The sequence below is a fragment of the Hypanus sabinus genome, chromosome X1 (genome assembly GCF_030144855.1).
Source record: "Hypanus sabinus isolate sHypSab1 chromosome X1, sHypSab1.hap1, whole genome shotgun sequence".
NCBI lineage: Eukaryota > Metazoa > Chordata > Chondrichthyes > Myliobatiformes > Dasyatidae > Hypanus > Hypanus sabinus.
Genome location: NC_082738.1, coordinates 62,363,702 through 62,378,437, shown reverse-complemented (window position 1 = coordinate 62,378,437; position 14,736 = coordinate 62,363,702). Strand labels below are relative to the sequence as shown.

Sequence of the window (14,736 nt, the reverse complement as noted above, 5' to 3'; positions counted from 1 at the left end):
GGTGTAAGCACAGAGTTCCTGTGACTTGTGCAAAACAGACTTAACAAATGCTTTAGGCATTCAGCATTACACTCCATGATCGACTGCTTAAACCGTCAGATTCATTTAGGAAATAACAAGATACATCTCTAATCAAAATAATTTCTAGTAGCTTTGTTCAAGCTTTGCTTCAGTAATGGTGCTTATTATGTAATTAATGGAAAATACTATGTAACTAAAAGGATTTGTAAATATTGGTAATCGATAGATGAAATTAAGAACAGGGAAATCCTTGTTCCATATCAGTACTATCAAATTCACTTTTCTATACTTATTATTCTGTATAACTGTTGCTTGAATTTCCAGCATCTGCAGATTTCCTCATGGTTGAATTGTTGAATGTTGTTTTTTTTTGTTGCATGTCATACGCTGACCAACACATTACAGCAAATTCACAATACATGTAAATGTAGATGGAGAATGAAGTTGATCTTTGCTTGTTTAAAACCAAGAAAATCATGCTCAGATTTAATCTCCTGCCAGTCTTGTTACCATGGTAATAATAGTTTACCCAAGCTCAACACATTATTTTCTCTCCTCTACTAAAGCAGTTCACCGACTTGCTTTCATTCTGATTTTGTGGGTTCTGAGGTTGCTGTTGAATCCAGTTTTGGGGATCAGTGTATTAGGGATACAAAATTAAAAATGATAGCAAATACAGTACTCAGTGTTATATCTCAATGCACGGTGTATAAGAAATAAGGTGGATGATCTTGTTGCACTATTACAGATTGCCAGGTATGCTCTTTTGCCTTAAGGCTTCTCAGTTACCATGGCTGCCCTAAGACCTCTTATCAAGCCTAACATTGTGAAGAAACGCAGGAAGGAATTCATCTGTCACCAGTCAGATCGCTAAATTGATCGTGAAAATTGTGCGTAACTGGCGGAAAACAAGGGGTATTGACAATAGAGTTCGCCGGAGACTTAAGGGTCAGATCCTTATGTCAAACATTGGTTATGGCAGCAACAAGAAGACCAAACACATGTTACCCTCGGGATTCAAAAAATTCTTGGTTCACAATGTGAAGGAGCTGGAAGTTTTGATGATGAGCAACAAGACATATTGTGCTGAGGTTGCTCACAATGCCTTTTCCAAAAACTGCAAGACAATTGTGGAGAGGGCAGCCCAGCTTGCTATCAAGATCACCAATCCCAATGCCAGGTTATACAGTGAAGAGAATGAATAGCCTTCTGACTGAACTACATCTAATCCTCTAATAAAATGTTTAAAATAATTTAAACAAAAGATTGTCAGGTATGATGTTGTGGCCACCACTGAATCATGGCTGAAAGATGGTTGTAGTTGGGAGCTGAATGTCCAAGGTTACATTTTGTATTGGAGTGATATAAAGGAAGGCACAGGGGGTGGTGTGGAACTACTGGTAAAGAATAGCATTAAATCAGTAGAAAAATGTGAATTAAGAAACTGCAAAGGTAAAAGGACCCTGATGGCAGTTATACAGCTTCCCCAACAGTAGCTCAGATGTGGACCACAAATTTCAATGGGAAATAGAAAAAACGAGTCAAAAGGGCAATGTTATGTTAGTCATGGGAGATTTTAACATGTGGGTCGATTGGGAAAATCAGGTTGGTAGTGGATCAAAGGAGAGTGAGTTTGTTGAATGCCTAAAAGATGGCTTTTTAGTGCAGTTTGCCGTTGAACCTACTAGGGGATCAGCATGGCTGTATTCAGTGGGACCGGGGCCCCTGGGCTGGAGCCGCTGATGGGCCCCTGCCGACACCATAAAATGCTGCTGTACCAAGCAAAAAAAAAATGCAAGAACAAGAGCAAAGGTGGTACTGGTCTAAATATCAAAGCTGTGGACCAAGACATTGGTTTAGTACAATACGTAGGCTATAAACTTACAGGCCTTAAGAGGGAGGACAGAAAGTAATGCAGATTCTTTGTTTGAAGGACAGTATCTAAAGCTCTCAAAAATTGACCTAAGCTTAGTTGGCTTAGTAAAGTTTTGGGGAGATCAAGTATGATGTACCCGATCTTAAATCTTTATTTAGCTATTGCTGCACAAACCATAGGCCTTATTTCTCAAACAATGCCAAAGCGTTTTTATCTAGGTATTTTTCTCAACCGTGTGTTCTGAGAAAATAAAATGGAAATGAGAGACAAAAAGGCCAAGAGAGGTGGCACTATGGCAAACTAGGAAACTTGACAATACTCCAACAATCTTTTTAAAAATGAGATCTAGCACATACTAACCTATTGCTGTGCTGTGTGGCTTGCAGAGTAAAGACCACTTATTGCTTACTAGGTTTGTAAACAGTCAACTATTAGCCTATTGCCACAAATACAGGAACAGCACTGACACATAAGCCCAGAGATTTACTAAGTCAGATGCTTGTTTTTCAAAATTAAAGCCTAGTTCTTCTGGATTTCTTCGCAGCAAAGTCCTTGATCAGATCACTAAAATCCAGTTTCCAAACAAGATCACTTTCAAGTGACATCAGAGTAAGATGATTCAGTCTGTCCTGTCTCGTTGTGGATCTGAGCCCATTCTTCACTAGCTTGAGCTTGGAGAAAGATCACTCACCACTTGCATTTGTGACAGGGAGAGTCAGGTAAAGCCTCAAAGCAATGCTTACATTTGGGAAGATGACCTGCAAGTTTTTTTTTCTCTGAGGAAGCATAAAAGTACTGTTGTGGATGAAATATCTTTGCCACTTACAAATTCCCTGAAATGGACAATCTCCTCCACAAAGTCTAATTCCAGGTCAACTGAATATCTGCTTTGGAGATCAGATGATCTCTTGTGCAGATATTGTACAGAGAGAGAAGGAATATTGTTTAGGATGCCAAGTGTGTTGTTAAGTCATTATATGATGCAAATCTGCAATCAATTTCTGCAAGTAATCTATCCATCACGACTAAAAAAGCAGTAACTGAGAATTTTTCTCTGGCTGACAAGCCAACATCAGGTGTTGTGGATTCACCCAGAAAGGCTTTACGTTTTCTTTGTCTTTGGGTGTCTTCTTTGTACACTTGTGAGACTGTTGGAGACATAGTTTTAGCTTGGGTCTCAAAAGTATCAAATTGATCACGCAAGCTTGCTATGCATCCCCGTAGAGATCTCACCAAATCCACAGCATTACACAGGTCTAGATTTACAGCTTGCAAGGCAACACTTGCACTTTCAAAGCGCTGAAGAATGCAATGCCACAATTTGCTCAGAAAAACTATCTCAAGCTTGTCCATTGTTTTGTATAGTGACCTTCCTTCACTTCTAGTTGCCACATTCTGATGATTGTCACCTGTAATGCTCTTTAATGAATCTTGAATAGTGTAACATAGGTCAGTATTGTTTTCCTGTGGTGTTCACTATTTTCATGCTCTCCTATGCGCTCAGCGGCATGTTTCCAGTCGCTAAAGCCAGCTTCGAAGATGGACTGACAGTTGCCATCACTGAAGATGCGGCATGCAAAACAAAACACACAGCTGGTGGAAGGGGAATGTAAGAGCCATTGCATTGATATGTACTCACCATTTGAAAGCCTGTGTTTGAAGTGAAATTTGGAGAAAAAATGTCTCTGCTGTTTGTATACTCATTCCGAAGCTTTGATACCCACATCCTTATTTTGACAGGACTCCTGCCCTTTCTTAGCCCAGTATGCTCGGACTGAATCATCTAACGTTTCCTTTCCCCAGTGAGCAGGATCAGTGCTGTAAGGATCCTCAGTAGCAGTAACGTTAACATTAATGGCGGCCCAACTTGGTTGTTCGGAGGCCTCTGTGGTCGGGAATCTCAAAGTCATGCTCTCTGCCTCTTCAGTGTTAGCTGCTGACTGTGGCAAGGACGGTGGTCCTGTGCTAGTGCTTACTGTGGAACAAGTCTCCTTTTGTCCACCAGTCACAGACTGTAACAAGAGTGATGATACTGCTGCATCATCGAGAACAGGTTTAAAAAATTCCATCAATTTCAATGGCTTTTTTAATGCTTCTTTCTCATGGTCCTCTTTTTCTTGTTTCTTTTCTCTTTTCTGTACTCCACTTTCATATTTTTTTTTGTTCACCATGATGATAGCTACCTATTTTGGACACCTCTGCACCTCTGGCCCCTGGGCTACAGCCCAGCCTAGCCCTGCCTAAAGTCCAGCCCTGGGGATCAGCTATACTGGATTGGGTGTTATGTACCGAACTGGAGGTGATTAGGGGACTTAAGGTAAAGGAACCTTAGGAGATGGTAATCACAATATGATTGAGTTCAACTTAAAATTTGGTAGGGAGAAAGTAAAGTCTGATGCAGCAGTATTTCAGTAGAGTAAAGGAAATTACAGTGGTATGAGAAAGGTGTTGGCCAAAGTAAATTGGAAGGAGATGCTGGCAGGAATGACTTGAGTTTCTGGGAAAAATGAGGAAGGTGCAGTATAGATGTACTCCCAAAACAAAGAAATACTCAAATGACAAGATAGTTTTAATGTGGCCACATGGGTTTTCTCTGAGAGCTCTAGTTTCCTCCATAGATGTATAGATTAAAAAGTTCTGGGCATGCTATGTTGGCCCCAAAAGCATGGAGCCACTTGTGGGCTCTCTGGCACAATCTTCACAGACTTGATTTGATGCAAATGATATTTTAAAAAATATATTCATTGTGCTTTTTATGCTTACTGTAATCTTTTTATGCTGCATTGGATCTGAAGTAATGATCATTTTGTTCTCTTTTGTACTTATGTATTGACCAATGGCAAGAAACAATCTTGAATCTTGAATATTCATTACAACTTAGGCCCAAATAGGAATGGACAATGTATTATGACAACAGCAACACATGCAAAGTGTTGGAGGAACTCAGCAGGTCAAGCAGCATCTATGGAAGTGAATAAACAATTGACTTTTCAGGCCTAGACCCTTCATCAGGACTGAAATGGAAGGAGGAAGATGCCAGAATAAAAAGGACAGAGACTAGCTAGAAGGTGATAGGTAAAGCCACGTGGGTGGGAACCATAAAGAGCTGGAGAAGATAGAATGTGATAGGAGAGGAGAGTGACCATAAGAGAAAGAGAAGGAGGAGGGGACCCAAGGGGAAGTGATAGGCAGATGAGAAGAGGTGAAACATCGAAGAGGGGAGGGGAAGGGAAAAAAGAAGTTACCGGACTGAGAAATTGATATTCATGCCATCAGGGCATCCAGACAGAATTGAAGGTGTTGCTCCTCCACCCTGAGGGTGGCTTCATCTTAGTGCACGAGGAAGCCATGGACCGACATGTTGGAACAGGAATGGGAATGTGAATTAAACTGTTTGGTCACTGGAAAGTTCCACTTTTGGCAGATGGAATGAATGTGTTTGACAAAGTGGTCCCCCAATTTATGACGGGTCTCTCCAATGTAGAGGAGGCCGCATTGGGAGCACCAGATACAATAAGTGACCCCACCAGGTTTGCAGGTGAAATGTTGCCTCACCTGAAAGGACTGTTATGGGCCCTGAATGGTGGTGAGGGAGGAGGTGAATGGGCAGGTGTAGCACTTTGGCCGCTTGCAGGGATAAGTGCTGGGAGGGAGATTAGTGGAGAGGGATGAATGGACAAGCGAATTGTATAGGGAGTGATCCCTGCAGGAAGTGGAGTGGGAGGGAGTAGGAAAAAGTATGTTTAGTAGTAGGATGGTGTAAGTTGAGGAGGATAATGTGTTTATTTCTATCTTTGATATCGCTCTTTTTCTCTTTCCAGGGTGTTGGGGGTTCTTTTGAAGACCCTGACCTGGAGTTACACGCTGACTTCGGTTCTTTGCAGGAATGTGTCCCGCTCTCAGAGCCTCACAACTGGCTGGAAGATGAGTGCGCCTTCAGGGTTCCAGGATTTCGTGGCTCTGGGGATTTGCTGATTGTAGGCTGGTGCCCCTGACTGAAGCATTGCAGGAGAACATGGGACATCGGGAGCAGCAGGTTAGCTGCCGGGGGCTGTGTGTCTGGAGAGTTGTGTCTTTCTGGTGCTGACTCTCTGGGCACAGAGCTTGGATAAAGTGACACAACAGTCTTTTAACATTGTAAATCAGCGAGTTGTTTGCTATGTCTACCCTCTCGCTGTGAAACGGGGACATCTCTTTTTTCCTTATTAGGGAGAGTGAGAGCCCGTGGTGTGTTGAATTATTGAGTGAATGAGTAGTTTTTGGGATACTGCAAGCCTGTGTCTTCATTGATGCTTTGCTGCATGCTTGAGTACTCGGTGGAGAGTGCTAATGCTGGTAGGAGTGGCTTTGGGGCCCTAAAGTTTTAACTGTCATTCATTCTTTGGGACACTCCTCTGTTTTTGTGCATGTTTGTGAAGAAAAAGTATTTCAGGATGTATATTGTATATATTTCTCTGACATTAAATGCACCTATTGGATGAAAAGGTTTATGGGGTGTGTTAAGAGTGATGAACAGACCTGGGGTGCAAATGGGGTCCATTCCCCCCCGCAGAACTATGAACTATTGCTGTTGCTATGCTGCTACTGAGAGAGGGAGATAAAGCCCAGGCAAGAACATCTGCTGCAGATAAGAGGGAAAGAGAGTCTGTTGATCTATTGTATTTTGACTCTTCCTGGATTATTTACCTTTCACTACAAGGACTTTACTTTGCTTGTTAACATTCCTCAGGAGACAGCAGGAGTGGCCTGATTTGATAGACACAGTCATTTAGAGTTGATGGATAGCTGAGACCCCATTAGTAGGGATAAAAGACAGGTCTGGAGAGACACCCTTCAGACACACCAGTGGACACTGACTGAGTGTTGTGAATCCACAGAAAGGTGGGGGTTTCGGAGACCGAATCAGGAGATCGGTCAACAAAGCTCACAGTGTGACAGCAGGACCGGTGGGGACTTGTGTGTGTGTGTGTGTCCACTCATGCCAGAGTGATGAGTCCACCACAGAAGAACGATCTAGCTGAAGGACAGAGGAGTCATAACTGAATGGCCACAACAACACGACGGGTTAAGAAAGCCACAGAAGGTTTGCCTGCTGCAGCTGCCTAATCTCTCGCTCTCTCTCTCTCCAACAATTACAACACAACAACCATAACTACCTCAGCACACATGAACTGAACTGAACTTTATGCTTTTCTATGACAATTCATTATCCCTAGACATCGATAGAGCTTGTTTATTATTGCTTATTATTATTCCTACACTTTTAAGTTTATTACTGCTAACTTGTTTTATATGTATATTTGCATTTTTGATACTATATTGTGTAGTTTACTAATAAACAACTTTAGTTTTGGTACCACCAGACTCCAACGGATTCTTCTATCTTTGCTGGTCTGACACCCAGTTACGGGGTACGTAACAGGTGGTAGGTAAGGACAAGAGGAACTTTATCACTGTTAAGGCAGTGGGAAGATGTGGTGAATGTGGATGTTTGGGAAATGGAGGAGAAGCAGGTGAGGGCAGCATCAATAGTGGAGGAAGGGAAAACACAGTCTTTGAAGAAGGGGTCATCTCTGATGTCCTGAAAAGGAAAGCCTCATTCTGGGAACAGATGTGATGGAGGTGAAGGAACTGAGAAAAAAAATAGGATTTTTACAGGAGGCAGGGTGGGAATCAGTATATTCAAGATAACCATGTAAATCGTTTGGTTTCTAAAAGATGTTAGTTGACATTTTGACTCCAGAGATGGAGACAAAGAGATTGAGAAAGTGAAGAGATGTGTTAGAGATGGACCAAGTGAATTCAAGGGCAGGGTGGAATTTAGAAGCAAAGTTGATAAAATTGATGAGTTCAGCATGGGTGCATGAAACAGCACCAATGCAGTCATCAATGTAGCAGAGGAAGAGTAGGGGAGAATTACTGGGGAAGGCTTCAAATATGGGCTTCTCTATGTAGCCAACAACAAGTCAGACATAGCTGGGGCACATACAGGTGCCCATAGCTTGCCCTCAAGTCTGGAGAAAGTGGGAGGAGCCGAAGGAAAAATTGTTGAGGGTGAGGACCAGTTCTGCCAAACAGAGGAGGGTGGTGGTGGAGGGGGATTAGTTGGTTCTTTCGTTAAGAAGGAAACGGAGAGCTATGAGGCCTTCTTGATGAGGGATGGAAGTGTATAGGGACTGAATATCCATGGTGAAATTGAGTAAGTCAGGGCCAGCAAATTGAAAGTTACTGAGAAGATCAAGAGCATGCCCACACTATGTAATTAAATGAGGATGAGGCAGTTGTAATTGAGAGTGAAGAGAGGGTCATTGGGTGAACAGAGCCTGAAGCAAACAAATATTCCTGTGAGGGTACAATTACAAAGCAGATTATAGTCACTGCCACAGGAACAGAACCTGTCGAGATTCACTTTTTATTTCTTGAGAAAGTACTTATCTAGCAGCATTTTTACCATCCTCCTCACAATATTTCCAATCTTAAAACCACATTCTATGGACTGTGAATGTTCTCTGATAGAGTAACAGACATTTCAACAGAAGAGTGGGGAATTTGGCTTCCCTAGATGTCTGCAAAGGAAACGTATTCTCAATGGGCATCAGCTGGATGAATGTACCCCAGTGACAGTGCTGACAAGCTGTACATTGTTATTGCACCTGACAGCTCCTGAATTGAATGATGCCACCAGTTTGATTTTATTACTTGTGGAAAGCACAACTCAATATGGCAGGAATTATCTTTGATCTTCATTTCAGATCAAAGTGCTGGAATATCAGAAGTATAAAAAAATAATAAAAGCTCTTCCTATGTATCATTTTCTTGGGGTTCTAAACCTGGCCATTTCATGATGGTTTTAGATTACATTGACCTTTCTTGCAGTTTGCATAATAAATAGAGCATACATTTATATCTGACCTAGTACATACACTGACAGTTGCTGGGTGTGATAGATTAGATTGCAGCATTTTTTTTACCTCATAAAATCTCTCCTTACAGTGCTACAGGACTAAACTACTTTAATGTATCATTAAAGGCGAATGCTTTAAATCAGCAGTCCATATTGCCTAGGAAGAAGGCAAATAAGATGAAATAAGGCAGCTTTAGTCTGCTTCAGTAGTTAATAACATCTTGAAACCATGGAAGATTTATGAAGCAGTCAAAGACTATTCAATTCAGCTCCACTTTTTTGTCTCATTCTTGTATCTGTTTGGTCAAGAAGCCTAGATTCAGATTCAGATTGATTAATTTATTTATCACATGTACATTGAAACATACAGTGAAATGTATCATTAGCATTAGCAACCACCACAACCTAAGGATGTGCTGGGGGCAGCCTGCAAGTGTTGTCACTCATTCTGGAATCTATATGGCATGCCCACAATGCTTGGCAGAACAACAAAGAATGCAACAATACAAAGCACAACAGCAAAAATACTTACTTATTCCCTGTTACACAGCTGGCACTGTTCAAGGTTTCCTTCATCATGTCACCTTCCTCTTGGTTATCATTACTGTCAGTCATGCAAATCGCAGGTGGAGACTCAGGAATACCATTGCACTCAGATGTATAAGGATTCCTCATTGCTGTTTCCATAACAATTTTTTTGACCAGTCAGGGTTGTTAGCCAAAAGGTTGAATCCCCAAACCTGGAGAACTAGTGGACCACTCTTAGTCTGCCTTCTACCCTTTATCTGTTTTCGCATGGGTGACCTTACCAAGAGCCAAAGCATAAAGTCCTGACTCCAGCCAACATAGTTCTCTGAGTCTTTGAGGCACACAACCCTCCAAACCACGACAAGATAGTGGTCCCCTTGGAGGATGCAACAGAACAACACCAGCAAAACAAGCACTTTTCCTCTCCCCTACCTATCCACCCACATACAGTCCTCCATCTCCAGGACAGGCCTCTGGGCCTCCAGTAGACTCACGAACAACAGGGCCCTGACTTCCCCCGTGGACCTCACACTAACATAATTTCCTCCAAAAGGTCACAAACCCTGAAGAGCTAAAGACCTTACAAATGGGACTAGCTTAGATGGGAATCTTGATCAGCATGGGCCAGGTGGGCTGAAGGATGCTACCATGCTCTATGACCTTACCATTCTACATCTGAGAGGGTGCTGCACAGTTCTGGAGGCAGCAACTATTGGTTGAGACTTCAAACCATAGAATTATCTGCCCTCTCCGGTAGATTTATAAGATCCCACAGCTCTGCTCTGAGTTCTCTCTTTTGTCACGGTGAATATTTATCCCTCAGTTAGCATTTGTGTTTTCAAGGAAAGCAGAATATTTGGACATTAGCACATTACTGTTTCAGGGAGTCTGCGATGTACAAAATGGCTAGCAAATTACCAAAATTATATCGATTAAAAAACAAACTTCATTGCTTTGAAATATTAATTATACACAGCACCCATAAAACAAGAGTTACAAAACTACTTTTTATTTATTGGCTTTTTATTGCTTTTTACAACATCATATTCAGAGCAGAATCAGAATCAGGTTTATAATCACCGGCATATGACGTGAAATTTGTTAACTTAGCAGCAGCAGTTTAATGTAATACATAATCTAGTAGAGAGAGAGAAAAAAATAATAATAATAAATAATGATGATGATGATGATGACATCGACTCAGGCCTGAGAGGCCAGTGTCAGGCATTTTCATGCCTTACAAGGCGTGGAATAAAAGACTGTGTGGCGCACCACTCCTCACACAGACATTTCACAGTATTTTTCTTGATTTTATGAGGTCGAGTTGCTAGCTCAACACTCAACCCAGCACAAATGGAAAGCATACTTGGGAACAGCCCGACTGGATTTGAATCTGGGAACCTCCATTCTGGAGTTCGGCGCTGATGTCACTGTGCCACTAGCCAACCTAATAATAAATAAAATAAAACATAATAATAAATAAACAAGCAAATCAATTGCGTATATTGAATAGATTTTTAAAAATATGCAAAAACAGAAATACTGTATATTAAAAAAAGTGAGATAGCGTCCAAAGCTTCAATATCCATTGAGGAATTGAGTTACTGCGGCACCTTTCCACAAGTTGGCATATTTCACTCCTGTACACCCTCTCGTCACCACCTGAGATTCTACCAACAATGGTTGTATTGTCAGCAAATATGTAGATGGTATTTCTATATCAAAGATTTTGTATTCCCATGCTTTGATTGTATCCTATTATGAGTTCATTGATTCAAGTATTTTTTTTGTTGAATTCTTTCACAGTAAGTTGGTGTCACTGCCAAGGTCAGTAATTATTTCTCTCCCCCATTTCTCTTGTGCCGGGACTTGCTGGGATGTTTCAGAAGGCAGTTAAGTCACCAATATTCTGGAATAATTTACAAACCAATATATTGATAAATTGGTAAATTGTTTTATTATTGTCACATGCACCCAAGTACAGCAAGGAAATTTGTTTTGCATATGGCACAATAGCACAATACTATTACAGCATCAGTGATCCGGGTTCACTTCCTCTGCTGTCTGTATGTTTGTTTTCCCTGTTACTGCATGGGATTCCTTCAGGTGCTCCAGTTTTCTCCCACTTCTCCATAGATGCCTTCCATCTTGCTGAATCTCTTGTGCGTATAATTTGCCCCCACCTTCTTATTCTAGCTTCTACCCCCTTTCCTACTCATCCTGATAAGGGGTTTTGGTCGCAGACATCCAATGTGTATCCCCCTCCATAGATGCTGCCTGATCCGCTGAATTCCTCTGGCATTTTGTGTGTGTTGCTCAGGAGCCTTTAGGTGAATCATAGCTCTTGGAATCCAGGACAATTTTCCCAAAGTTTTTGTTTAGCCTGGAATATAATGTGGCTTTTACCTACGTATAAATCATGCATACTAACCATGTGCAAATGGGCTCAATTTCCCAGTTTAAATTAAATGTACAAGGTTTATTCCTCTCCATAGATGCTGCCTGATCTGCTGAATTCCTCCAGCATTTTGTGTGTGTTACTCTGCATCTGCAGAATCTCTTGTGTTTACAAGGCACTAAATTTTCTTTGATAGATCCTGAGGAAGGTTACTGCATTTGTATTCCAGGATTAAAGCAGATTGCAGGTCACACACAAGAGTTAAGAACCAAGACAGGAGGGACGCCAGGGAAATGTTCCCCGACCCTCCGGCTTGATCAGGTTAAAACAAATAACATATAGGATGATTTTTTTATTATTTTCTCTTCCACTTCTGGGAGCGAGTGCCAAGCAGACAACACTGCCAGGAGCAAAATTTATGAGCAGAGCGAGTGAGACAGATGCCAACCCTCATTTAGATCTGAAGAAGCCTGGGTTTATCTTTTTCCAAAAATACAATGCATAATTACCATTAATAAGGAAGAAGGATAAGGCAGGGTATGGCAGCCCTGCTCTATGCCACAGCACTCTGGTATTAAGTCCTGGAAACTTTCATTATCAAGGCGAGCCGCAGAGATAATGATCTGTGCATGTCTGTAACTACCGAGTGCTATAAATTGCACCACGAGCTCTTTTCACATTGCTCAGCCCATCATGCCTAAGATTATACTGGAAGGGTCTCAGTTCCCTTTCTGTCCCCTCATCCCTTCTCTCTGTTCCCTCACAGTTTTTTCCCCTCTCGGCCTGAAACGTCAGCTCTTTATTCCTCTCCATAGATGCTACCTGACTTGTTGAGTTCCTCCAGCATTTTATGTGGGTTATTTTTCTTCCTTTTTCCCTGTTTTTCTTGCTGGAGTTCTTCCTTTTCTCAGATACCCCCACCTGCCATGCACAAACACTCATTCACCTTTCTCTCTCTTTTTATTTTCCTCCTCCCTCTTTCCTCTTCTATGTGTGTGTGTGTGTGTGTGTGTGTGTGTGTGTGTGTGTGTCTCCCTCTTTACTTCTGACAATCTCTCTATTCCCGCTTCTCTTTCCTTCTGCCTCTTGAACCCTCTCCCCTTTTCCTTCTTACACTTCTCCTTTGCCCAACTTCTCCTCAAAATCCCAGCAGATGGCGAAAGACAAGAGAACAATTGACAAAACACAAAATATTCTGCAGAATCTAGAGATCCAGAGCAAAACAGAAATGCTGGACAACTCAGCCGGTCAGGCAGCATCTATGAAGAGGAATAAACAGTTGATGCTTTGAGCTGAGACCCTTCATCAGGACTGGACTAGAAGAGTGCTGAAGCCAGAAGTGGGGGAAGGGGAAAGAGTACAAGTTGTCAGGCGATAGGTAAAGCTCAGTGAGAGGAAAAGTAGGTGGGTGGGTGAGGGGTGGTGAGAACCTGGGAGGTAATCGGTGGATGAGATAAAGGGCAGAATAAGAAGGAATCTGATTAGAGAGAAGGGTGGACCATGGACAATGAGGAGAAGAGGAGAAACCAGAGGGAGGTGATGGGTAGGAGAGAAGAGAAAAAGTAATAGGGGAGCCTGAATAAGGAATAGAAAAAGAGAGAAGGGAAGGGAAGAGAACTTATAAAAATTGGAGAAATCGATGTTCATGCCATCAGGTTGAAGGCTACCAAGATGGAATTTGGTACTCCTCCAATCTGACAGTGGCCTCAGCATGACAGTAGAGGAAACGATGGACTGACATACTAGAATAGCAATGGGAAGTCAAATTGAAATGGGTGGCCACCTGTTGCAGATGGCGTGAAGGTGCTTGGCAAAGTGATCCCCCAATCTATATCGGGTCTCAATGAAGTGAAGGATAACTCAATGGGAACTCCAGGTACAGACCCTGACAGAATCACGGGTGAAGCATCCCCTCACATGGAAGGACAGTATGGGGCCCTGAATGGAGGTGAGGGAGGAGGTGAAGCACTTTGGGCAGGTGTAGCACGTTGGCTGCTTGCAGTTATAAGGGCTGGGAGGGAGATAAGTGGGGAGGGATGAATGGACATGGGAATCACAGAGTGAGCAAATGCATTTTGTCAGTCAGCCTTAGCACAGATTGAAAATGGAAACTACATCAAAAACAATATTGCACTGGTGTTTATTCTGTTCTGTACTGCTTGAATGCATGGTTCATTGCTGTGACAGACACCACTGCCTTTTATCTCTTACGGTGTAAGACTATAATTAGAGCATTGTTCTTTCCTTTTCGCAAATAAAATTGAGACAATGCGATCTGTTTGTGGCAGAGACTTACCCAATGAGCAGAAGAAATAAAATGCAGTTGAATAAATCATGTGGAGTCTGAGATTCAATGAGCTGCAGGTTTAAAGAAAGGAGAGACGTCAAAAGAAGGACAGTTCCAACACTAATGCACAAAAATAGTACAAAATATTTTGATTTCAACACTGTGGAATTAATCACTGTACCTTTCTATATATGCTCAGTTTTGTCAAGCATAAGAACCTTACACAATGGATTACTTTGAAATGTGGTGATAATAAATTTACTTTGAAAATTTACTTCGGACCTTGGAACAACACACACAAAATGCTGGAGAAACTCAGCAGGACCTGCTGAGTTCCTGCATCATTTGGTATGTGTTGCTCTAGATTTCCAGCATCTGCAGAATATCTGGTGATTTTTTAAAAAAATTAGAAACTAACAGGTGGGGAATTCATAATGAAGAAGACTCAGGCAGAATTATTTACCAAATATAAAATTGTGATCCGTTTTGCACCCCTTATCTGAGGGAGGATGTGCTGCCTTTGGAGTGGATCCAGAGAAGGTTCACATGAATGATTCTGCAAATGAAAGAGTTGACATATGAGGAGCATTTGAAGGCTCTGGGCCCATACTCACTGGAGATTAGAAAAATGAGGCGGGATCTCGTTGAAATCTATCGAATATTGAAAGGCCAGAATAGATGTAGAGAGGATGTTTTCTATAGTGGGAGAGCCCAGGACCGAA

At 41.8% G+C, this 14,736-nt stretch overlaps 1 pseudogene; it reads left to right on the top strand.

The window, feature by feature from the left end:
* Window positions 1-811: 811 nt before the first annotated feature.
* On the top strand, window positions 812-1,226 carry LOC132384509 (large ribosomal subunit protein eL32-like; annotated as a pseudogene).
* Window positions 1,227-14,736: the final 13,510 nt, after the last annotated feature.